This window comes from Symphalangus syndactylus, chromosome 10 (assembly GCF_028878055.3).
Source record: "Symphalangus syndactylus isolate Jambi chromosome 10, NHGRI_mSymSyn1-v2.1_pri, whole genome shotgun sequence".
NCBI lineage: Eukaryota > Metazoa > Chordata > Mammalia > Primates > Hylobatidae > Symphalangus > Symphalangus syndactylus.
The window spans coordinates 46,507,302-46,532,485 of NC_072432.2; the positions used below are offsets into that span (position 1 = coordinate 46,507,302).

Consider the following 25,184-nt stretch of genomic DNA (forward strand, 5'->3'; position numbering starts at 1 on the left):
GACCAAGTCGGAGGTAATTGAATCATGGAGGTGGGTTTTTCCCCTCCTGTTCTCACCATACTGAATAAGTCTTATGAGGTCTGATAGTTTTATTAAGGGGAGTTCCCCTATACGTGCTGTCTTGCCTGCCACCATGCCAGATGTGACTTTGCTTCTCCTTTGCTTCACACCATGATTGTGAGGCCTCTCCAGTCATGTGGAACTGTGAGTCAATTAAGCCTCTTTCCTTTGTAAATTACCAAGCCTCAGATATTTCTTCATAGCAATATGAAAATGGACTAACACAGTAAATAGGTACCAGTAAAGTGGGGGTGCTGCTGTAAAGATACCCCAAAATGTGGAAGCAACTTTGGAACTGGGTGACAGGCATAGGTTAGAGCAGTTTGGAGGGCTCAGAAGAAGATAGGAAAATTTGGGAAAGTTTGAAACTTCCTAAAGACTTGGAGCACTCAGAAGACAGGAAGATGTGGGAAAGTTTGGAACTTCCTAGAGACTTGTTGAATGGCTTGGATCAAAATGCTTATAGTGGTATGGATGATAAAGTCCAGGCTGAGGTGGTCTCAGATGGAGATGAGGAACTTGCTCAGAACTGGAGTAAAGGTCACTCTTGCTATGCAAAGAGACTGTTGGTATTTTGTCCCTGCCCTAGAGATCTGTGGAAATTTGAACTTCAGAGAGATGATTTAGGATATCTGGTAGAATAAATTTCTAAGCAGCAAAGTGTTCAAGAGGAAGCAAAGCATAAAAGTTTGAAAAAGCTGTAGCCTGACAATGTAGTCGAAAAGAAAAACCTATTTTCTGGGGAGAAATTCAATCCCACAGCAGAAATTTGTATAAGTAATGAGGAATCAAATGCTAATTACCAAGACAATGGGGAAAATGTCTCCAGGGCATGTCAGAGACCTTCAGGGCAGCCCCTCTCATCAACAACCCAAAGGCCTAGGAGGGAAAAATGGTTTCCTGGGCCAGGTCCAGGGCTGCCCTTGCCATGTGCCCTGCATCCCAGTCACTCCAGTTGTGGCTAAAAGGGACCAAGAAACAGCCCTGGCCATGGCTTCAGAGGGTTTAAGCCCCATGCTTTGGCAGCTCCACATTGTGTTGAGCCTGTAGGTGTACAGAAGTCAAGAGTTGAGGTTTGGGAACATTCACCTACATTTCAGAGGATGTATACAAATGCCTGTATGTCCAAGCAGAGGTGTGCTGCAGGGGTGGAACCATCATGGAGAACCTCTGCTAGGGCAGTGCAGAATAGAAATGTGGGGTTGAAGCCACCACACAGAGTCCCCACTGGATCACTGCCTAGTGCAGCTGTGAGAAGAGGGCCACTGTCCTTCAGACCACAGAATGGAAGATCAACTGACAGCTTGCACTGTGCATCTGGAAAAGCTACAGACACTCAACAACAGCCTGTGAAAGCAGCTGGAAGAAGGTCTGTACCCTGCAAAGCCATAGGGGCGAAGCTGCTCTAGACTGTGGGAACCGTGCTCAATATGGTACTTATATTCAGATAATTATTATCTATCCTCATTTTTCACCTCTTGCATCAGCATGACTTGTACATGAGACATAGTGTCCAAGGAGATCATTTTAGAAATTTAAGGTTAAAGACTGCCCTATTGGATTACGGATTTGCCTTTTCTCAGATGAGAACTTGGACTTGGACTTTTGAGTTGTTGCCAGAATGAGTTAAGACTGGGGGACTGTCGGGAAGGCATGACTGGTTTTGAAATGTGAGGGTATGAGACGTGGGAAGCGCTAGGAGCAGAATGATACAGTTTGGCTGTATCTTTATTCTAATCTCATCTTGAATTGTAGCTCCCATAATCCCCACATGTCATGGGAGGTGCCCAGTGGGAGGTAACTGAATCATGAGAGCAGGTTTTTTTCCCATGGTGTTCTCATGATAGTAAATAAGTCTCATGAGAGCTAATGGTTTTATAAAGGGCATCTCCTCTGCACACACCCTCTTGCCTGCCACCATGTAAGATGCGCCTTTGCTCCTCCTTTGCCTTCTGCCGTGATTGTGAGGCCTCCCCAGCCATGTGGAACTGTGAGTCCATTAATCCTCTTTCCTTTATATATTACCCAGTCTTGGGTATTTCTTCACAGCAGTATGAAAATGGACTAATACGTGAAGGAACAAAGAAAAATGTCTTATGGAATAATAATAAAAGTTTCAATGGTAATACAAATAATAGCTAACATTTATTGAGCATTTACTATGTACTCAACATTGTACTTATGCTGAGGTATTATCTATCCTCATTTTTCAAAAGAAGAAACTGAGGCACAAAGAGATTAAGTAGTTTGCCTAAGGTCTACAGTTAATGTGAGAAAAATATATTATAAAATGTCACATACCAAATAAAACTACCTTAACCACTTAGGGAATCGATGGAAACATGATTACAATACAGAAGGTAAACCAAAAGAATATAAGGCTATCTAGAAGAAAAAAAAATTTTTTTCTTTTTTTAAATGAAGAGCATTACAGGCTCTGAGGGTTAGGATATAAAATAAAATAAAAAGAAAAAAATAAGAAAAACTAAGAAAAAATAAGAAAACTAAGAAAAAAAATGAAGAGGAAAGCCTTCTGCCTAAATTCTTTTTAGATGAAGAACTGCAGATGCAGTTCCAATAGTAATTATTATTTCTATATGACAGTCATCCAATAAAAGCAGCTTAGAGGGACAAAAATGTACTGCCTCACATAATCATAGAAAGCATTAACCACAAAAATAAATAAATAACATAACATAAATGAACCTCACAATAGAAAAATGCATGACACTTCACTTGAGAGCTTTTTATTTTCCTTCTAATAACAAATGTTATAGGATATTTTGTTCAATGCTATCTCATAGGAATCCAGGTAAGGCTCTAAGAGTCTCTGATTTATGTTTCACGTGGAAAAATTATGTGATTAACAGAGCTATAGTAAAAGGGAGTTACTAATTAATGGGCATAAAGATTCAGTTAAGCAAGATGAATAAGCTCTAGAGATCGGCTATACAACATTGTACCTGCTGTCAACAATATCATATTATACCTTTAAAAAGTACTTAAAAGGGAACATCTCATATTAAGTTGTCTTACCACAGGGAAAAAAATTAATAAACATGATCATAGAGGTTATCAGATATGCTAGGAGAAATCTCTGCTATCTTGGAGCAAATAACATGTCCTTCTTTGCATTTGCAATGTTTATGCAATTCTCATGCTGTAACTCTGACAAATTACAAGAACTAGGAAAAGGTCTAAAGAAGGCAACTAAAATGATAAGCAAATGAATGGGCTTCTAAACAAGAGCAAACTGATAAAGCAGTATTTTGTCTGTAGGAATTTAGGTGTGCTATCAAACTGAAAGATAGTAGAACTAGTATTACCACTGCTATTTGAAATTTCAAACAATATATTTAAGATAAAATTATATGCCACTTTAGAAAGCATTGTGTATAACACAATTAGTTATAGCTAGGAGTAGTAAAAAGTATACATAGTTTCCAGCAATGGTTAGAAAGCAGGGTTTGGTGGAAGTGGCTGATTGTATATCTGTTCAAATATTTTTTTCTGCCTCTCCCTGTAGGAGGGTTATACATGCCTTCTCATTGATATCAGAAATGACCTTGTGGCTTACCTTGAAAATAAAGTGTTGGTGGAAGTGATAAGTTTCAGTTCCAAGTAAGAAACTTTAATGATAGTAGGTGCTTTGGAGTGATGATCTCTTTTCCGTCAATTTCCAACAATGTTCCGGATAGCAGTTGCTCCGTTCACCTAGTTCCACAGAAAGAATGACACAGGAGGAGAGCCACAGCCAGGCCTAACGTAGACTTGTTAAGTGGATGAGACGTGACTTGCCATTGTTGTTGGGGGAAACTTAGCCTATCCAGAATGACAAAGTAGACATAGAGATGGTTCCCCCTAGCAACTGAGAAGTATGGAATTATACACCTTAAGATTACTTTCTGAAAGCTTACTCTAAGCTAGGAATTATACCAGATACTACAGAAACAACAACCAATATCCCATCCTTAAATACTTCAAAGCCTACCACAGAAACAAATATGGAAACAGATATTTACAGAAAAATGCCTATATTAACATATAGATACTAAACCTGTGTTTAAGTCTGAAATTTAAATATACTTACATGTCAGAAAGAGGTTTCTTAGCTCAAGAAGACAAATATATTTTTTTTAAAAAGCAATTTTGTTATAATGATGCTAATGGAAACATTTATATAACACTACATGCCTGACACTGGGTGCTGGGCATACATTTACCATTTCATCTTAACAGTCTTGGGAAGTAGCTACTATTATTACCCATTTTATAGCTGAGGAATTTAAGGCATTAAAGGTTAAATGATTTCCAAAACTACAAGGATTGCCGGCAAGATTCTGAGTTCTACACATGTATTAACTTCTAGTCTTTCTTGAAATCTTGCTAAAATAATAGTAAAGATGTTTTTAAGGCCACAAATTTACAAGAACAATGAAAATTATAAACCATAAGACAAAGTTTTACAAGCTAGAACGCCATTTCTTACTCCGAAGAGCCAGATAAATACTGTCACCTCTTTGGAAAACTAAAAAATATTTACCTCAACTTATAATCAATATAAAAATATACTTAAAACTAAAAGCATAGAAAAGATAGTCTATTCAAACACTCATCATAATAAATCTTCCTGTATATTGATATAGCCAAATAAATTTCAGAACAAAGAACATTTATAGAAATCAAGAAGGACAGAAGGAAGACATAGTAACCTTAAATATCTATGTGCTTGACTTCAAAATATATGAAGCAAAACTGTCAGGAATGCAAGGACAGTAAAAAATTCGCTTAATGTAATTAGCCATATTAATAGAACAAAAAAGAAAAACTGTGATGGCCTCAAAAGATGCAGAAAAAACATTTGATATAATTTCTTTTGTTAACTTTTATTTTAAGTTCAAGGTTACAAGTGCAGGTTTGCTACATAGGTAAACTTGTGCCATGGGGATTTGGTGTACAGATTATTTTATCGCCCAAGTATTAAGCTTAGTACCCATTAGGTATCCATTAGGTTAATAGGCTTAATACATGCTATTTGGTTTTCTGTTCCTGTGTTAGTTTGCTGAGGATAATGGCTACCCTTTTATGATGGACATACATAATAGTAAGAACAAAAAAGAACTTCCCCAACCTGATAAGAGGCTTCAAAAAAGAACCTACAGGTAACAACTTATTTAATGGTAAAAGATTGAATGTTTTCCTTCCAAGATCAGGAGCAAGACAAAGTTATCTATTCTCATTACTTTTATCCAATGTTGTACTGGAGACAATCAGAAAGAAAGAAGTAAAATGACCTTTAGTCACGTTGGCATGATCTTTTATATAGATAATCCTAAAAATCTGGAAAAAAAGAAACTACTAGAACTAATAAATAAGTTCAGCAAGTTGTAGGACAGTAGGTCAATATGCAAAAATCAACTTATTTATGCCCTTTAGCAATAAAAATCCAAAAATAAAATTGAGAAAACAATTAAATTTACAATACTTTCAAAATATTTAAATGCCTAAGAATAAATTTAGAAGTTTTATATAACGAAAACTATAAAATTTATTGAAATGTTGTTGAATATTTTTGAAAACTATAAAATCATGTAGAAATACATTTAAAAACAAAATTAATGGAATGAGACGAATGACAACCCATATGCATATAAAATACTTAATATTAAAATAACAATGATCCTCAAGTTCATAGACAGTTTCAAGTTAATCATTATGAAACTCTAAGACTTCTTTCTTACAAAAATTGAAAAGCTGATTTTATTAGTTATATAAAAATTCAAGGGACCCTGAATAGCCAAAACAATCCTGACAAAGAAGAGCAAATTTAAGGGACTCACAATTGAATTGGACTTCCCAATTTCAAAACCTACTACAAAACTTCAGTAGAAAAGAAACACTATAGTACTGCCATAGGACAGACATGAAGATCAATGCAATATAACTGACATTCTAGAAACAAATCATGACTTTTATGCTAAAATTATACTCGATAAGTTGTCCAGGAAAATTCAACGAGGAAGAAATATTCTTTTCAAAAGTAGTGCTGGAACAACTGGATGTCCATGTGCAAAAGTATAAAGGTAAACCTCTAACTCACACCATTCACAAAGATTAACTAAAAATGGACTATAGTTATAGAAGTAAAATGTAAAACCATGTAACTCTTAGAAAAAAAAATGTAGCTGTAAATTATCATGACCTTAGATTAGGCAATGTTTTCTTAGACATGATATCAAAAGCACATCAAGAAAAAAATAGATAAATTTGAATTCATAATATAAAAATCTTGTGCTACAAAGAACATCATCAATAAAGTAAAAAGACAAATGATGGAATGGGTGAAAATATTTCTAAATCATATATCTTATCATCATATCTTAAATCATACATCTCTAAATCATATATCTGTAATAAAGTACAGGCACTTTACAAAACAGTTTGGCAGTTGGTCAAAAAGCTAAATATTGAATTTCCATATGACCCAACAATTCCACTTCCAATTACATACCCAAAGAAGATAAATGAAAATATATGTCCAGACAAAAACTTGTACATGAAAATTCATAGCAGCATTAGTCATAATAGTCAAAGTGGGACTTAAATGTTCGTCAGCTGACCCATCGATATACAGATGTGGCATAGCCAGACTATGAAATATTATCCACCCACAAAAAGGAATGAAGTACTAATACTTGCTACATCATGAATAAACCTTGTAAAAAGTTATGCTTAGTAAAAGAGATCAGAAGAAAAACCCACATATTACAGGATTTCATTTATATGAACCACCAAATCATACACCTTAACATGGTAAATATCATTTTTGAAAATAATATTTCAATAAAAGTTTAAAAAAAATCAGTGTGTGCACAAAGAAGGATGAAAATAGTGAGTAGGTAACCATATATCAATTAGAGCATTAGAAACAATGCTGGAATTCATCAAGGAGTGACAGGGACCATCACAAGCACAGAAAAAGAGGAGAGTTAAGCAGCTGGACCAGCTGAGATGGGATTATAGCCAGGAGACTGTCCTTGTTTTAGGGAAAAGGAAAGCAAGAGCTCCCCAGCAGTCCACACTTGTATCACAAATGCCTGCAATTTAGCCACAGGAGAGCACCTTGGCTACCATAGGCCCTAATCCTAGTATAAGAAGTAGCGTAGAGTAAATGTGACTGCATTGTTCCTGAGAGAGAATTCACACTACATCCCACACTGCAACTGAGATCCAAACTGCTGCAGCATGGTGCCATTTTGAGAGACCAGTTGCCACCAGATTACATCCTAACAGCCCCTGCAACTCCACATTCTGGAAGCTGCACTGACAACCACCCAGAGTGTTGCAGCATCACAATATTGGCTGGACCTAGTGGAGGTACAGCTAAGAACCCAGCAATCTAGCCCATGTAGTGTCCTACAATCAGAGAAACATGAGGTTCATTGCAGCAGGAATGCCGCCTGTAGGACAAAGGAGGTGACACATGTTTCCAAGAACATGGGAGCCAACTCTCTGGAAATGCTGTCACTGACAACAACGCTGTCTCCTCCAGTGGTAGGGCCACCATGCACCTGCACGTGCCTTTTGAGGGCCTGAGGACTGGCCCATCCTACCCACCACCACAAACAATACTCATGCACACTGCCTGAGTACCTGGGAACAGAAGAGTCATCAATGCAGCCTATGCTGCACATAGGCCACACACTGTGGGCATAAGATCCTGGGCACTAATATTCAGCCAGCCCTATTGGCCAACACTAGCACCTTCGGGAACCTAAGGATAGACCCACCACTCTTGCTGCCACCTCCAGTGTCTGCACACAACTTTGGGAGGCCTGGGAACTAGACCATTCAGACTGCTGCTGCTGCCACTGGCACCAACCCAAGAGTGCCACCTGGGGACCCAAGGACTGACCACCTGCCATCCCCATCCCCAGCAGATACCACTAAAGTTTATTACAGCCAAAGAAATGACAGAAATCACATTACGGCACACATCCAGAATCAAAGCCAAAAGACCCCCACCCAATTGGCACTGTGGATACATCTACAGAAAAAAGTATGTCCCTATGAAAGTCAATACATAAAATTAGAACAAGCAACCATTACACCAAATGTGTAGATATCAATTATATCAATTAAGGACATAAGAATCATGAAAGAGCAAGGAAACCTGACACCTTCGAATAATACAATAATTCTCCAGTAACACATTCCAAAGTCAAGGAACTCTATGCAATACCTGAACAAAAAGATAGTATAAAACAGAAATCAAATCAAACAGAAATCCTGGGACTGAAGAACTCAATGAATGAAACAGAAAAGATAATTAAGAGCTTCAACAATAGACTAGATCAAGCAGAAGAAAAAAATTCTGTACTTGAAGACAGGTCTTTTAAGATAACCCAATTACACAAGAAAAAAAAAGAAAAAGAAAAACTCTATTTAACATATGGGACATGATAAAGTGAATAAATATTTGAATTCTGAGAGCTTCAGAAGGAGCAGGGATTTTTCAAAAGGCATAGAAAAACTATTTAATGAAATAATAGCTAAAATTTCTCAGTCTTACAAGAGATATAGGTAATAAGTTACAGGAAATTTAAAGATCTCCAAATAGATACATTCAAATAGGTCTTCTTTGAGGCATATTACAGTGAAACTGTCAAAAATCAAAGACAAAGAAAGAATTTTAAAAACAGCAAAAAATAAATGTCAAATAACATGTAATAGAATACCCAACAGACTAGCAGCAGATTTCTTTGTGGAAAACTGAGAGTTCAAGAAGTCCTAGCTGGAGTAACCAGGCAGGAGAAAGAAATAAAAGGCATCCACATTGTAAAAGAGGAAGTCAAATTATCCATGTTTGCTGATCTTATATCTAGAAAACCCTGAAGACACTACCAAAAAACTTCTTGGATTTGATAAATAAATTTAGTAAAGTTATAAGATGCAAATTGAATATACAAAACTCAATAGCATATCTTTATACTAAAAGCAATCTACCTGAGAATGAAATTGAAAAGGCAATTCCATTTACAATAGCTAGAAAAAAAAATACCTAGGAATAAACTTAACCATGGAGTGAAAGATCTCTACTAGAAAAGCTACAGAACACTGATGAAAGAAATTGTAGATGATGCAAACATATGGAAAAACATCCCATGTACATGAATCCGAAGAATTAATATAATAAAAATGACCATACTTCCCAAAGCAATTTACAGCATCAGTTTGATCCCTATCAAAATACAAATGTCACTTTTCACAGAATTAGAAAAAAATATTCCTGAGATTAGTGTGGAACAAAAATGGAGCCCAAATAGCCAAAGCAATCCTAAGAATAAAAGAACAAAGCTGGAAGCATCACATGTTCTGACTTCAAATTATTCTACATATCCTTGTAGTATAATTGCAGTACGCTTGTAGTATAATTTGAAGTCAGAACATATGATGCCTCCAGCTTTGTTCTGACTTGGTACTAGCATGCTACTAGTATAAAAATAGACATATAGATCAATAGAACCAAGTGAAGAAACCAGAAATAAAGCCACATATTTACAACCATTTGATTTTTGATAAACCGACAAGAACATACATTGAGGAAGGAACAACCTTTCCAATAAATGATGCTAGGATAATTGGATTGCCACATGCAGAAGAATGAAACTGAACTCCTATCATTCACCATTCACAGAAATCAACCCAAGATAGATTAGAGACTTAAAGGTAAGACCCCAAACTGAAAGCACTAGAAGAAAACCTAGGTTAAACTCTCCTGAACTTTGGCCTGGGCAAAGAATTTATGACTAAAACCTCAAAAGTACAGACAATAAAAATAAAAAATACACAAAAATACTACTTCATAGCAAAAGAAATAACAGTGCGAACAGACAACCTGTAGAATGGGAGAAAATACTTGCAAACTATTTATCTAACAGTGGACCAATATCCAGAATATACAAGGAAATAAAACAACTCAACAACAAAAATAATCCAATTAAAAAGTGAGCAAAAAACACTAGTAGACATTTTTCAAAATAAGACATACAAATGACCAACAGGTATATGAAAAACGATCAACATCATAAATCATCAGAGAAACGCAAATTAAAAGCACAATGAGATATCATCTTACCCCGGTTACAATGGCTATTATTAAAAGACAAAAAATAACAGATGTTGATTAGTATGTGGAGAAAAGGGAGCTCTTATGCAGTGTTTTTGGGATGTAAATTAGTCCAACCTCTGTGGAAATAAGTATGAAGATTTCCCAAAGAACTAAAAGTAGAACAACCATTCAATCTAGCAAAGACACCAGTAGATACCTAATCAAAAGAAAAGGAATCTTTATGTCAAAAAGATACCAAGACTAGTATGTTTATTGCAGCATTATTCATAATAGCAAAAATATAGACTCAAACTATGTGTCCATCAACAGATGATTAGACAAAGAAAATGTGGGATATATGCACAATGGAATACTGTTCAGTATTCCATTCATAAAAAGAATAAAATCACATCTTTTGCAGCAACATGGATGAAACTGGAGGGCATCATCTTAAGTGAAACAAGCCAGACATAGAAAGTGGAATATCACATGTTCTCACTCAGAAGTCAGTGCTAAAAAATGTGTACCCATGGACGTAGAAAGTGGAGTGATAGACAAAGGAGATTCACAAGGGTCAGGGAGTGGCAAGAAGGTGAACAAAGATAAGCTACTTACTGGATATGATGTATGTTTTTTAGGTGATGAGTACCTTAAAAGCCCTGACTTGACCACTACACAATCCATGCAGGTAAAAAAATTGCACTTGTATCCTATAAATTAATACAAATTAAAAAATCAACATACACAAATCAATATCATTTCTATGCACCAATAATGATCTAGTTGAAAAAGAAATAAAAAAGTAATCCCATTTACAATAGCTAAATAAATAATGCCTAGGAATAAATTTAACCTAGGAATAAATTTAACCAAGGAGGGGAAAGACTTCTACAAAGAAAACTCAAAACTCTGGCAAAAGAAATCAAAGAGGACACAAACAAATAAAAAAAATTACATACTCAATGAATGGAAGAATAAGTATTGTTAAAATGACCATACAATGTGATGCAATCTGTAAATTTAATGTAAACACTATCAAAATACTAATAACGTGCTAAATAACATTGATAAAATTTGTAAGGAACCACAAAATCTCTGAATAGCCAAAGCAACACCAAGAAAATAGAATAAAGCTGGAGGTATTACACTACCTGACTTGACACTGTGCTACAAATATCTAATAACCCTGCATTTTTTTTTTCTTTTGAGATGGAGTCTTGCTCTGTTGCCCAGGCTGGAGTGCAGTGGTGCGATCTCGGCTCACTGCAAGCTCCACCTCCCGGGTTCACGCCATTCTCCTGCCTCAGCCTCCCGAGTAGCTGGGACTACAGGCACCCATCACCACGCCCAGCTAATTTTCTGTATTTTTTTTTTTTTTTTTAAGTAGAGACGGGGTTTCACCATTTTAGCCAGGATGGTTTCGATCTCCCGACCTCATGATCCGCCCGCCTCGGCCTCCCAAAGAGCTGGGATTACAGGCCTGAGCCGCTGTGCCCGGCCAATAACCCTGCATTTTATTCAGGTTCTCCAGAGGGACAGAAACAATAGGATATATGTGTATATAAAAGGGAGTTTATTAGGGAGAATTGGCTCACACAATGACAAGGTGAAAACCCAAGACAGGCTGTCTGCAAGCTGGGTAAAGAGAGAAGCTAGTAGCGTGGCTCACTTCAAGTCTGAAAACCTCAAAACCAGGAAATCCAATAGTGCAAACCTAAGTCTGAGACTGAAGACGTAAGAGCACTGTAAAGGCTGCCGGTACAAGTTCCCAAGACCAACGGCTGAAATACTTGGAGTCTGATGTCCAAGGGCAGAAAGACAGGAAGCAAGCACCAAGCACAGGGAGAAGAGAGGGAGTGAGAGGCCCAGCAAGCTGCTTGTCCCTTTATTGGTCTGCTTTGTTCTAGTCACGCTGGCAGCAGATTAGACGGGGCCCACCCACAATGAGGATGGGTTTTCCTCTTCCAGTCCATGGATTCAAATGTCAATCTCCTCTGGCAGCACCCTCACAGACCCACTCAGAAACAATACTTTATCAGACATCTAAGCATCCGTCAATTTAGTCAAGTTGACACCTAATATTAACCATCACAATAACCAAAATATCATGATATTGCTATAAAAACTGACACACCAATGGAAAAGAATATATAACCTGGAAGTAACTCTGCCTATTACCTCCAGCTGATTTTTGGCAAAGTCACCAAAAACATACATTGGAAAAAGAATATCCTCTTCAATAAATGATGCTGGAAAAACTGGATATCCATATGCAGAAGGATGAAACTAGACCCCTGCCTCTCATCATATAAAAAAATCAACTCAGAATGTGTTAGAGACTTAAACGTAAGACACAAAATTATAAAGCTACTATAAGAAGCTTAGGGAAAACTCTTCAGTGCATTGGTTAGGCAAAGATTTTATGCCTCAAATTTCACAAGAGCAGGCAACGAAACTAAAAATAGATAAACAGGACTATATGGAATGAAAAAGCTTCTGCATAGCAAAGGAAACAATCAACATAATGAAGAGATAACCTGTAGAATGGGAGAAAATATTTGCCAACAATTAATCTGCAAAGAACCTAACCGTCAGAATATACAAGGAACTCAAACAATTCAACAAAAACCCCAAATAATACAATTAAAAAGTACGCAAAAGATCTGAATAGACATTTCTCAGAAGAAGACAAACAAATGGACAACAAATACATGAAAAAAGTGCTCAACATGACTAATCTTCCAAGAAATATAAATCAAAGCCACAATGAGGTATCATCTCAACCCAGTTATGGTGAGAATGTGTAGAAAAGGAAACTGTGATACACTGTCAGTGGACATGTGAATTAGTACAGCAACCATGGAAAACATTGTGGAGATTTCTCAAAAAGCTAGAAATAGAACTACCATAAGATTGAGCAACAAATACTCATTACTGGGTATTTATCCAAAGAAAAGGAAATAGGTAGATCAAAAAGATTCCTGCAAGTTCATGTTTATTGTAGCACTATTTACAATAGCCAAGATATGGAATCAACCTCAATGTCCATCAACAGACAAATAGATAAAGACGACGTGGTATGTGTGTGTATGTATATATAATTATATATACATATATGTATATATACAATTATATATACAACATATACTATATATAATATGTATACAATTGAACTAATAGATGAATTTAATAAAGTTGCATTATACATGGTTAATATGTAAATTTAAGTACATTTTCATAACTAACCTTAAACAACTAGAAATTGAAATTTTAGAAAACCATTTACAATAGTGTGAAAACCTATCTTACCTAGACATAAATTTAACAACATAGGTATGAATTTGCTTTACTGAAAACTATAAAACATTTCCAAGAAAAACTAAAAAGGACCTAAATATGAAGTTATACTATTTTTGTATATCAGAAGATTCAATATAGTAACATATCAATTATCTCTACATTGATTATTACAATTGAAATCTAGGAAACAATCAGAAGTAATTAGCAGAATATGTAAGTTATAACATTATTGATCTTAAACATACAGTATTAAACAAAAAATTAAATGTTTAGCATAGCATAATTTATGTAAATTAAAGACAATCTATTTTCAACGTAATTTTTAAAATATTTAATTAAGAAGATTATATTAGTTATGTTATAGGCTGTATCATCAAACACCAAACTATGCCTATAGGCCAAATATAAACAGTCACCTGTTTTTTTAAAATAAAATTTGGAACACATCCATTTGTGTGCATCCATTTATGTATTGCCTATGTCTCCTTTCACACTAAAAGGGAAGAATTGAAGCATAGTTGGGTAGTGCAACAGAGACTATACATCTTGAAAAGCTGAAAATATTTACTATCTTGCCTTTTACAGAAAAAATTTGCCAAATCTTTGACTAACTTATTGTGAAGAAAAGACTCCAAAGTATAGCAGCTCAAAACAAGATATAAGTATTTCATGGTTTTTTATTTATCTTTTTTTTGTTTCTTTTCATTTTACTGTAAAGTGGTAGATAGGCAGTACAGGGCCAAAAAGACATTTCTGTGACAGTCACCAAAATTTCACTTTCTTATGCTTTGCTATCTGGTAGTGTAGACTACATTGCCCTCATCACCCTCGAAGCTGGCTGACCAAGACCACATACACATTTCAGCACATGAGTAGGAGAAAGACTGAAAGAATGGGTATGCGTATTTCTTTCAAGTAGATGATATGAAAGTGCACATACTACTTTCACTCACATTTCACTGACAAAAAGTCATATGGTCATAACCTAGCTGCACAAAAAGGCTGGTAGGCACATTCCATGCTAAAATCTTGGGAACATCCTTTTGTTAGTTAGTAGAAAAAAAAAGTACAAACATAAATGGGGGAAAGTTACTTGTCACTAGTAAAAATATATTCAACACTTTAGATTGGATGCCTAAACAGGGAAGGAGAATCAAAGTTGAAATCAGTATCGAAAAGAAAAAAAATAAAATAAAATAAAAATATTAAAAAAAAGACTTGGGAAAACAGAAATTCTTAGTCCATTTATATAACAAAGACTTGGGGATGCGCTGACACCTGGGTTGAATCTGACCATCGGGAACTTATGTAGCCTGTTGCTCATTTTTGGAAGTGTTTGGTATGCTAAGTTGAAGGTCGTGGCAGCAGGATGATTAAAAATTCCTTTAGTGTGGCAGGGTTTCTCAATTAGGATATTTCCTCTCTCATGAGCAGTCATACGCCTCTATGAGGAAACTTTGAAAAAACTGGTAAGCTTGTACTACTATGTATGAGCATGCAGAGTTGTCTCCTATTTAGGTAATTATCTTCCTAAGTTTCCATTTCTTTTCCCATTAAAGAAACATTACTTCTTTAACTATGCCTGTTTTACTGCCAAGCACAGTACTAACCTGTTGTGACAACCAAACTAACACTAAATTAAAGAAAAACTTCTTCCTCAGAAACAACTAAGAGTAGACCATTGCTGGGAAAGCCTGATAAGGAAAAAAAAGAGAAAGCAAAAGTATACAATTCTAGCATTGACCAGGAAGACATAACTACATATGTGGAAGAGACAAAAAGAATTATAGTAGAATATTATATGAGAAAAAAGCATTTTCTGAATAATACAAAAAAAATAAGTGGGAGAAGAGAGAGAACAGGTATTTCAGAGAAAAGCAAAACCGAAAGCCTGATTATTAACTTATGTGGTGATTGACCTGATTGCTATTCAGGAAAATGCCAACTATAGCAACAATTAAGCTTTCCTTCAGATAAGGAAACACTAAAACAAAACTAAACTAAACTAGTATCTTCCAACACTAGTAAAGACAAAGAAACACTTTTATTAACTACAAATAGAAATGCAAAAATGTACATTAAATTATAAAATATACATCATTTTGACCTTGAATTCTCCTTTTGAAAAACCATACAAAAGAAACAAGAGCACTAATATCTCAAGATATTTGAACAATAATATTTATTGTTGTAGTGTTATCTAAAGAACAAAAGCTGGACATTGTTGAATGTCTATCAGTTCAAACAAGATTTATCAACTTGCTGTTCAGACATATAATGTAATGTAGAACAATTAAAATAATGAAATCCTGTCATTTGAGGCAACATGGATGGGGCTGGAGGGCATTATGCTAAGTGAAATAAGCCAGGAACAGAAAGTTAAATACCACTTGTTCTCACTCATATATGGAAGCCAGAAAAAAATCGTTGATCTCACAGAACTAAAAGTAGAACAGATGATACTAGAGATTGGGAAGGATAAGGAAAATGGAGAGACAGTGAGAGATTTGCTAAAAGAGACAAAATTACAACTAGATAGGAGGAATAAGTTCTAGTGTTCAAGCCACTGTAGGATGATGATAGATAAAAATAACAGCTTCAAAAAATTAAAAGAAGGATATTGAAAGTTCCCAACATGAAGAAGTAATAACTGTTTGAGGTGACGAATATGCTAATTATGCTGGGCTCATTACCATAAATTATACTTATTGAAACATCACTATGTACCCCATGAATATATGCAATTATTATTTGTAAATTTAAAGATAAAATGTAAAAATAATGACATATCTATATTTATATTTCTGTTAAGGTAATTAGGATGCATTTTTGTCAAAACAAAAAACCTGACCCTTAAATTAATGTAATTTTTTGTTTTTCTATTTCAGATGAGATGAAGAATGAAGTGAAAGATAACCCTACAAGATTTTAAGGTAAGGTTCTTAAAAGTTAGGGAGACATTTGTGTGGGAAGAAATGTGAGATTATTTTATTTATATATCTGACTTTCCTATTTAATTCAATGACAAACATACTCCTTTTGTCATTTAAAACATGAGGAAAAATTAATGACTGGTAATCATAATTGGAAAAAGATATATGAAGATCGACTGGTAGGAGATAGAAAGGGAAGGAAGAGTTTATCAAACAGCTGTTTGTTAGAAGCACTGTCATTGAAGTCATCTGTAACCACAATGCTAAATCCAATGGTCAATTTATATTATTCATCATACTTGACCTATAAGCAGCATTTGACACAGATAATCACTTCCTCCTTATTGATAAACTTCACTACTAGCTGCAGATGTCATATTTTCATTATTTTTCTTCGATCTCACTGGTTGCTCCTTCTTAATATGTTTTGGTCATTGCCTTCTCCTGTCCTTTATGGACAAGAAATTCTGATGTAGATTACCTCAAAAGTCAATCCATGGTCTTTTACCATTTTTATCTGTAATCATCGATTTCTTGATCTCATCTAGTCTTTTAGCTTTGTATACCATATTATGTATTAATTCCCAATTTCTCGTTTATAGTCCTGACTTCTTTCATTATCACCAGACTTATCTATCCATCTACTTTCTTGACATCTCCACTTAGATATTTATTGAAACCTAAATTTCAAAAGGAAGCCACAGCTTTTCCTCTTCCACCACCCTTCCCAAAATCTGTTTCTCCAGCAGCTTCCCACATCTCACAAATCATAACTCCCTCCTTTCTATTTTCTCAGCCTGATGGCCTCAAAATCATCCTTCATCTATTAGGAAGTACCAAGAAATCCTGTTGGTTTCAACATTGAAATGCATCCAGAGTTTGACAAGTTCATGCATTTTCTATTCCTTTTACTTTAGTAGAACCCACATAATCTCATTCTTTAAAAAGAGAAAAAAATTTAATGGCCTTTTAATTTGTCTTCATAAGTCTATCCTTACCACTTGTACAATCTATTCTTAAAAGAAAAACCAAAGTAATTCTTTCGAAATGTAAGTAAGCTCATGATAGTCCTCTGATAAAAACTGACCATTTCCTCACAGTAAAATCCCAAATCCTTAAAATGTCCTCTAAGTCAAGATGCCTAGACTTAGAGGACTAGCCTAGATGACCCAGGCTCCCATGGCTTCTCTGATTTCTCCTACTTTTCTCATCCGAGATCTCTACACTGCAGGCACATTGGCCTCCAAACACTTTCTGGAATATACAAAGTAAACTATCTCAGGACTAAGCTCAAGCTCTCCTCTTTGCCTACAATGTTCTTGTCCTAAATAACTGTTTGGTCAACTCACACCTCCTTCAAGTCTTTGTTCAGATTTTGACTCCTCAATGAACCCTACCCTTTCCATGTCATTTAATATTGCACCTGTTCCACTCATACTACTGCCTGAACTTATAAACCTAATTGCCCTCCTCTACTTATACTGCTTTCCTGTATAATTTATCATTACCTATATATTTTGTTATTTTCTTTTTTTACACTTATTTTTATTGTCCCATTAGCTACAATGTGAACTCCTCAAGGGCAAATATCTTTATGTTATTCTCTGATATATTGCATGCACCTGTAACAGTGCCTGATGCATAGTAGACACTCAGTAACTGTTGGATAGAGGAATGGGTGGTTGTGTGGGTGGGTGGATAAATTGACGGATGAAAGCATGAATGGGGACAGGAAAACTTTAAGAGAAAGTTCTCAATTGCAGTTATAAGTGCTGAGTATTCCAAAATGTGAATAGATTTAAGTCATTTATTGAATATGCGCTTTATTCAAAGATAATATGAATTAGATAAGATGTATAAACTGCTAGTCTTATTCTATAAGGAGCTACAAAGAACAGAAAAGTGTTTCTCAAGATGGGAATTGAGAATTGTTTGTAGCCAAGGCCTAAAAGAAGTGCCTCTGCAAAATTTTGCTGGAATCCAAAAATGCAAATTTGCTCCATATTTATACTACATATTTATGTCTTCACTGCTAGACAACATTCCTTCCTAATTCTTTGAGAAAACACAAAAGTGTCAAAGATGAGTTTGAGTAACACAGATTTACAAAATCAAAACAGTATTTGCCTTATTTAAAGTGTATCTCTCTCCATATTTTCAGTATAAAAAAGGAAAAGCAAATAACACGTCAAAATTGTCTTTTAAATTAGATAATAGAGCTTAAGTTGAAAATTATTTATATACTAAAAATTTTAGTTGATTTTTGATATATAGTCCTGACCTGTTTCATTATCTCGAGACTCGTCCGCCTATCTACCTACTTGACATCCCCGCAAGTGTTCTTTAAGAGCAACATTTGATTTCTCATACACAGAAAATCATACAACGGTAGTTTTTTTAGCATTAAATAATTGACTGTGTTCTTAGCATTTAATAAGCTGTAAAAACAACATAATAAAAATGGTTTATATTTGACAAAACCTTACATTTGCTACTTGATTCATATATCCTACTTTAAAAAAAGTAAGTCGTGATCTCAGGTACACTAAATCTGCAAAAGATATATTGAATATAACAATTCCATCTGTCAGACCCAAGATCAGAATTCCACATAGTTAATTTAACTGTATAATTTTTTCTCTACATATTTAAATACTTATTCTGCTGATAAACCAGAATATAGGAGAAGGAATGAGAATCAAGTGAGGAAATTATCCCCAGATGATGATGCGACTGATGATACATACAGGACACTCAGGGGACTCTGAAACAGACGTAGTCTTGAGAATAATTTTCCCCTTTTCAGAGTACTAGTTATTAACCACACTTAATGTTGTTTTAAGTATTCTGCTGTCAGGAAATGGGCTCATTTATACCTTTTCAGAGCTTTAATGTATTACATATTCAGTAGAACTTGTGTATGTATGTGTTTACCTTGTGTGATTTGCACTAATTATCAGTGATTCTAAACATGTACACCATAAAGTTCTTCATAAATGAAGATTACCCAGTCCTTTAAGACTAGTGTGCTTGCTCAGTCAGTGAAGGTCCGTCTAATTATTCAGCATCCACATTTGAATGCTAGTTTGTTCCTCTTGTTTAATATATGATCTGATTTATTTCTCACAACAGCCTTTTGAGGTAGATATTTTATCTTTGTTTTAATGAAGAAGTTAAATACTCTTACATGTAAATGTGGACATGTTCTAGATCTAAACATATATCCCTTCAAAGTGTCATATTTATCCATGGCTGACCTCTAAATATCTTCTCTACAGAGAGAGTTCTGTATTGTTTTTGCTCTCTTCCAACTTCTAAACGTATTGAACACCTCAATCACCATCGTTTGGAATCTGATGAAGTAGGCTTATAAGAGGTACAGAGAAATAGGGAACCAAGATGACAAATATATTCATGGATTTAGCCATTAGAATAACGGTTTGACTTTCCTTGGAAGAAAGAGTTTTACATACATGGATGACTGATTCATAGATTGTTTTGTTCCATGGATTAATCCATCTAGCTTGATGTCAGAACCTCAATGAAGACGTAAGAATCATGGATCTCTTATAGGCAAGACTGAAGAACCTTATGGCTGATGAAAAGTGAGTGAAGTGGAGTGGCATAAGAGAACTGAGCATAAGATAGATATAAGAGGGAAGTGGAGGGCATATTTGGCCTCATTTTTAGTGTTGATTTCAAGTGCAATGAGAATCCAAACAGTAAAATCAATTCATGTTTTATTTATTGAATAAATTGGCAGGAATTGTTGGAAAATATGAGACAAATCGTGAACAGAAAGCTAAAATTAAATGTAGAGATTTTACATTCTTTTTTCACACTGAAAACAAAAAATGACATTCGATGGCCAATCTCAGGAATTATAATTCAGTAAATCTACTTGAGAAGTTTTATAATAATAAGTAGTGTTACATTATAAATAAGGATCATACTCTTGCACTAAATTATTTCTACAAATACAGCCTATTTAGGGTTTAACAACCTCAGTGGATTATAAATCTTCTTTATATCTCAAAAGGTTTACTAGTATTATACATTGGTAATATATGGGGGTAATGGAACACACAAGTAAGAATCTAGAATTTCTTTAGTATTAATATAAAGAAGAAAAAGCAAATAGCTTAAAGCATTGCCTGTTTATTCATTTTGTTTTCCATTAGGAGGTTTTGATTATGATGTTTTTCTTGTTTCTGTTTTTCTGAAAATATCTTTACTTTTTTTTAACTCATACAATCTTTATTGAAATATAATCCACAGGCTATTAAATTCACCATTTTAAAGTATTTTTTAGTATATTCACATACTTGGGCAACCATCACCGCTATCTTATTTCAGAATATTTTCAACTCCTTTCTAGCCATTAGCAATAACTTCCCATTGCCCCCTCCCCACAGACTCTGGAAGCCACTAATCTACTATCTCTTTCTGTGGATTTGCTTATCGAGGACATTCCATATAAATGGAATTCTACAATATGTGCATTCTTGTGTCTGGCTTCATTCACATAGCATAATATTTTCAAGGTTCATCTATGATGTGGCATATATCAGTACTTCATTCCTTTTTATCAGTGACTATTTTTAATTGTATGGGTATACCCTTTATCCATGTGTCAATTGATAGACCTGGGGTTCATCACATGGCTGTTATAAGTAATACTGCTATAAACATTAATGTACATTTTTTTTGTGGAAATCTGCTTTCAATTCTCTTGGGTATTACCTATAAAGATCTTAATTTTATTTTTCAGTAATAGCATGAAAAAATCTTTAGCTCTACATATAATGATAGAAACCATTATGGACTAAATGTTTGTGTCGGCCCAAAATTTATATGTTGAAGTCAAATCCCCCAGTGGGGCAGTTATTTGGAGAGGAACCCTCTAACACAGTGATTAGGGATAAATGAGGTTTTGGTGGGGTTAGTATCCTCATAGGAAAAAAAGCACCAGAGAGCTCACTGTGTCTCTTTCTGTGCATAAATACTGAAGAAAGGCCATGTGAGGATATAGCAAGAAGTTTGCTGCCTGCAAGCCAGAATGAGCCCTCATGAGAAACTAAGCGAAAATCTTCTTGGACTTCTAGCCTCCAGGACAGTGAGAAAATAAATTTCTGTTGCTTAATCCACCCAGACTGTGATTTTTTGTTACGGCAGATCAAGCAAACAAAAACATCAAACTGGGTTACTGCCAACAACCCTAATTCTGCTTACTTAGCTGACTCTCAGTCACATTATGATTCCTCTAGATGGAATCTCAAGATTTTAAGGACATAAAAATATTAGGTTGGTGCAAAGGTAATTGCAGTTTTGGCCACTGAAAGTAATAGCAAACCCACAATTACTTTCGCACCAACCAAAAATATATTTCCTCACAAAATGATAAATGACCTTGAAGTTTCAAAACACCTATAATGAATTAGACTCACTGTACCAAACTGCAACTTGGGCCTACTGGTGTTTCATAAGATTTTAAAGATTTTTTAAGATTTTTAAAAAGCCTTCAGAATATTTTCAAGAAATCTCATGACTTCACATATGAGAGGAGAAAACCTGTGAAAAGTGGGTGTAACGTTTCACATAGCCTAGTTAATGCAAACATATCTGGAATATAATTCCAGGATTTTCTGTAGTCTATCACATTGGTTTTTGGTAACAAGGGTCTCCCAGTTCTATAAGGTGAATAGCACATATTCTATATCACTTGTTCCTTGCAGTATTTATTACAATGTCCTCCCATCCCTGACCTTTAATTTTTGTTATTGTTTTTTGTTTTTCACTTTGCTGTTATCTCTGTTCCTATCCTTGTTATCCCACAACAGGATAACTGAGCTGGACTGCTCATCACTCTCTCTGCCCATTCTGTTATTCCTACAAAATACCATTTATGCACACAGGTACAAATTTTACATTCTTAAAGCTCAGCATTCACTATGCTAATCCACTACTTTAAAACCTTCAGAGTTCCCTCAGTGTTTATAAGATTTGCACACTCCTTAGCCTGACATTCTGGGCTCACCACAACTTTTATCTTAACATTAGTGCATCAATATTGGTTTCATTATCTTTTGTCCTATTATGTAACTTGCATTCCCATTGCTCAGGTGCTTTCAACCAGGGGTAATTTTCACCCTCCTCTCCACAGGGACATTGGCAATATTTAGCGACATTGTTTTTTCCACTACAAGGAAGGGTTGTGCTACTGGCTCCTAAGTAGGTAGATTACAAGATGAAGCTAAACATCCCACAATGCACAGGACAGCCACCTACAACAAAGAGTTTTTGTTAGTGGTTAATAATAATTAATAATAAGTGCTAATAGTTCCAAGTTTCAGAAACATTTAGTAGAGCTTAAGTCCCAGCGTGCTTTGTTCTTTGAACGACTCTGTCTTGTTACATATCTTATCTACTCTTCAAGGTTTAGCACAAGTTCTTTATGAAGTCATCTTTGCAAATGTAGACCCTGTCTTCTGCATCCTGTAACCACACATTTTTATTGTTGTTGTTGGATCCATTTGGCACTGATCATATACTATGTTGGTATGTAAAAGTCCAGCTTTTATATTTGCAGTATGTATCTTCCAAATATAGTTCAAAAAGTTTAAGCAAAGTCTCAGACTTTTAAACATGCCTTATTTTGATTAAAGGTATTCTGAGGATTTTATCTTGCTAGAAAATGTAAGTGTGAAATTCCAACATACTTCTGAAAATCAGATTCTTTTACACACTACTGTTAATAACCCTAGAGTTAGAAATAAATAAATTCAAAACAGTAATCAGTGTTGATAATTAAAGTAAAAAAAGTATTTCAGTTAATGTATTTGACAATTGGCTTTCCTTTTTTGGTGTAATGCATATATTTATATTTCTTGCTTATAAGGAAAGGATTTTCTAATTCTTTTGTGAAGTTTTACATTGATTTGAAAATATAAGCTTTCTTATGGGCTGAGTATGCTTTGCTCATACCATTGTTTATACATGATTATTAGATTATAGGGTGGAAAAATATTTATTTTCTCTTCAGTTTTGATTCTTTCTTCAGTTTTGAATGAATGAATACATAAAATTCATTTTCAAACTATGCCTGCTTTCTCTATCCCTGCTATAAACTTTTCTCCTGCAGCATTTAAAATTAGCTGCAGTGCAGCCTAGAAATTTTACTCTAAAGAATGCTCTTCTGTCTTTTCTCCTTCTTTGTTTGTTTCCTGCAAGAAAAACCTTAGAAAGATGAAAGTGAATAATGATGGCATTTTTTATTTGTGTTTTAAAGGGAGGGCTCTTCATGCAAGTCCATTTAGTAAAAATTTACATGATGGGAAATGAGGAATAAACTACTGCTTTTCTGCATCATGAAATCCATGTACTGTTTTATGCAGCTGTAAAATAGATGACTGCTTTCCATAATCCACATGGATGCCAAGCACATCTACATAGTACCCACTTGCTCCCAAGTGTTAAGAATCACACTTGAGCAAGCACTGGGAAGAGGAATCTGAATTCATGTTCCTTAAAGACGTATCTGGCCTCTGTTCTCTAGCAGAATCCTGCTCTGGGAATGGAAATGTACATTCTCGAGAATGCCTGATTGTTAGGAGGCAAGCCAATTTTATTAAAACCATTTTTGTCTCCCTCTTGCTTAAAATAAATAAAAACATGATTTCAAAGTCTGAGCAAAGCCTATCAATCTTCCTTAATTAGCTTAAGAAAAAAGTCTATATCACCTAAAACCATTAAAATCCTACAAGAAAACCTAGGCAATACCATTCAGGACATAGGCATGGGCAAGGACTTCATGTCTAAAACACCAAAAGCAATGGCAACAAAAGCCAAAATAGACAAATGGGATCTAATTAAACTAAAGAGCTTCTGCACAGCAAAAGAAACTACCATCAGAGTGAAGAGGCAACCTACAGAATGGGAGGAAAGTTTTGCAACCTACTCAACTGACAAAGGGCTAATATCCAGAATCTACAATGAACTCAAACAAATTTACAAGAAAAAAACAAACAACCCCATCAAAAAGTGGGCGAAGGACATGAACAGACACTTCTCAAAAGAAGACATTTATGCAGCCAAAAAACACATGAAAAAATGCTCATCATCACTGGCCATCAGAGAAATGCAAATCAAAACCACAGTGAGATACCATCTCACACCAGTTAGAATGGCCATCATTAAAAAGTCAGGAAACAACAGGTGCTGGAGAGGATGTGGAGAAATAGGAACACTTTTACACTGTTGGTGGGACTGTAAACTAGTTCAACCATTGTGGAAGTCAGTGTGGCGATTCCTCAGGGATCTAGAACTAGAAATACCATTTGACCCAGCCATCCCATTACTGGGTATATACCCAAAGGACTATAAATCATGCTGCTATAAAGACACATGTACACGTATGTTTATTGCGGCACTATTCACAATAGCAAAGAGTTGAAACCAACCCAAATGCCCAACAACGATAGACTGGATTAAGAAAATGTGGCACATATACACCATGCAACCATAAAAAAATGATGAGTTCATGTCCTTTGTAGGGACATGGATGAAACTGGAAACCATCATTCTCAGTAAACTATCACAAGGACAAAAAGCCAAACACCGCATGTTCTCACTCGTAGGTGGGAATTGAACAATGAGAACTCATGGACACAGGAAGGGGAACATCACACTCTGGGGACTGTTGTGGGGTGGGGGGAGAGGGGAGGGACAGCATTAGGAGATATACCTAATGCTAAATGACGAGTTAATGGGTGCAACAAAAC

The 25,184-nt window shown here is 35.2% G+C and overlaps 1 protein-coding gene and 1 long non-coding RNA gene across 2 annotated transcripts in view; one reads left to right on the forward strand and one right to left on the reverse strand.

Annotated features, from left to right (window-relative positions):
• The first annotated feature begins 1,975 nt into the window (after positions 1 to 1,975).
• LOC129492123 (uncharacterized) lies at positions 1,976 to 24,085 on the forward strand. The gene is made up of 5 exons (XR_008660735.2): positions 1,976 to 2,050; positions 16,360 to 16,448; positions 19,928 to 20,009; positions 22,841 to 22,962; positions 23,693 to 24,085. It is a non-coding gene; the product is annotated as an uncharacterized lncRNA (long non-coding RNA).
• The window catches only part of CCSER1 (coiled-coil serine rich protein 1), a 1,484,089-nt gene continuing 1,475,683 nt past the window's right edge, over positions 16,779 to 25,184 (reverse strand). Inside the window, exon 13 of the mRNA XM_055296996.2 lies at positions 16,779 to 16,853. The gene's annotated coding sequence lies outside the window, so the exon portion shown is untranslated. The remainder of the gene's footprint in view (positions 16,854 to 25,184) is intronic.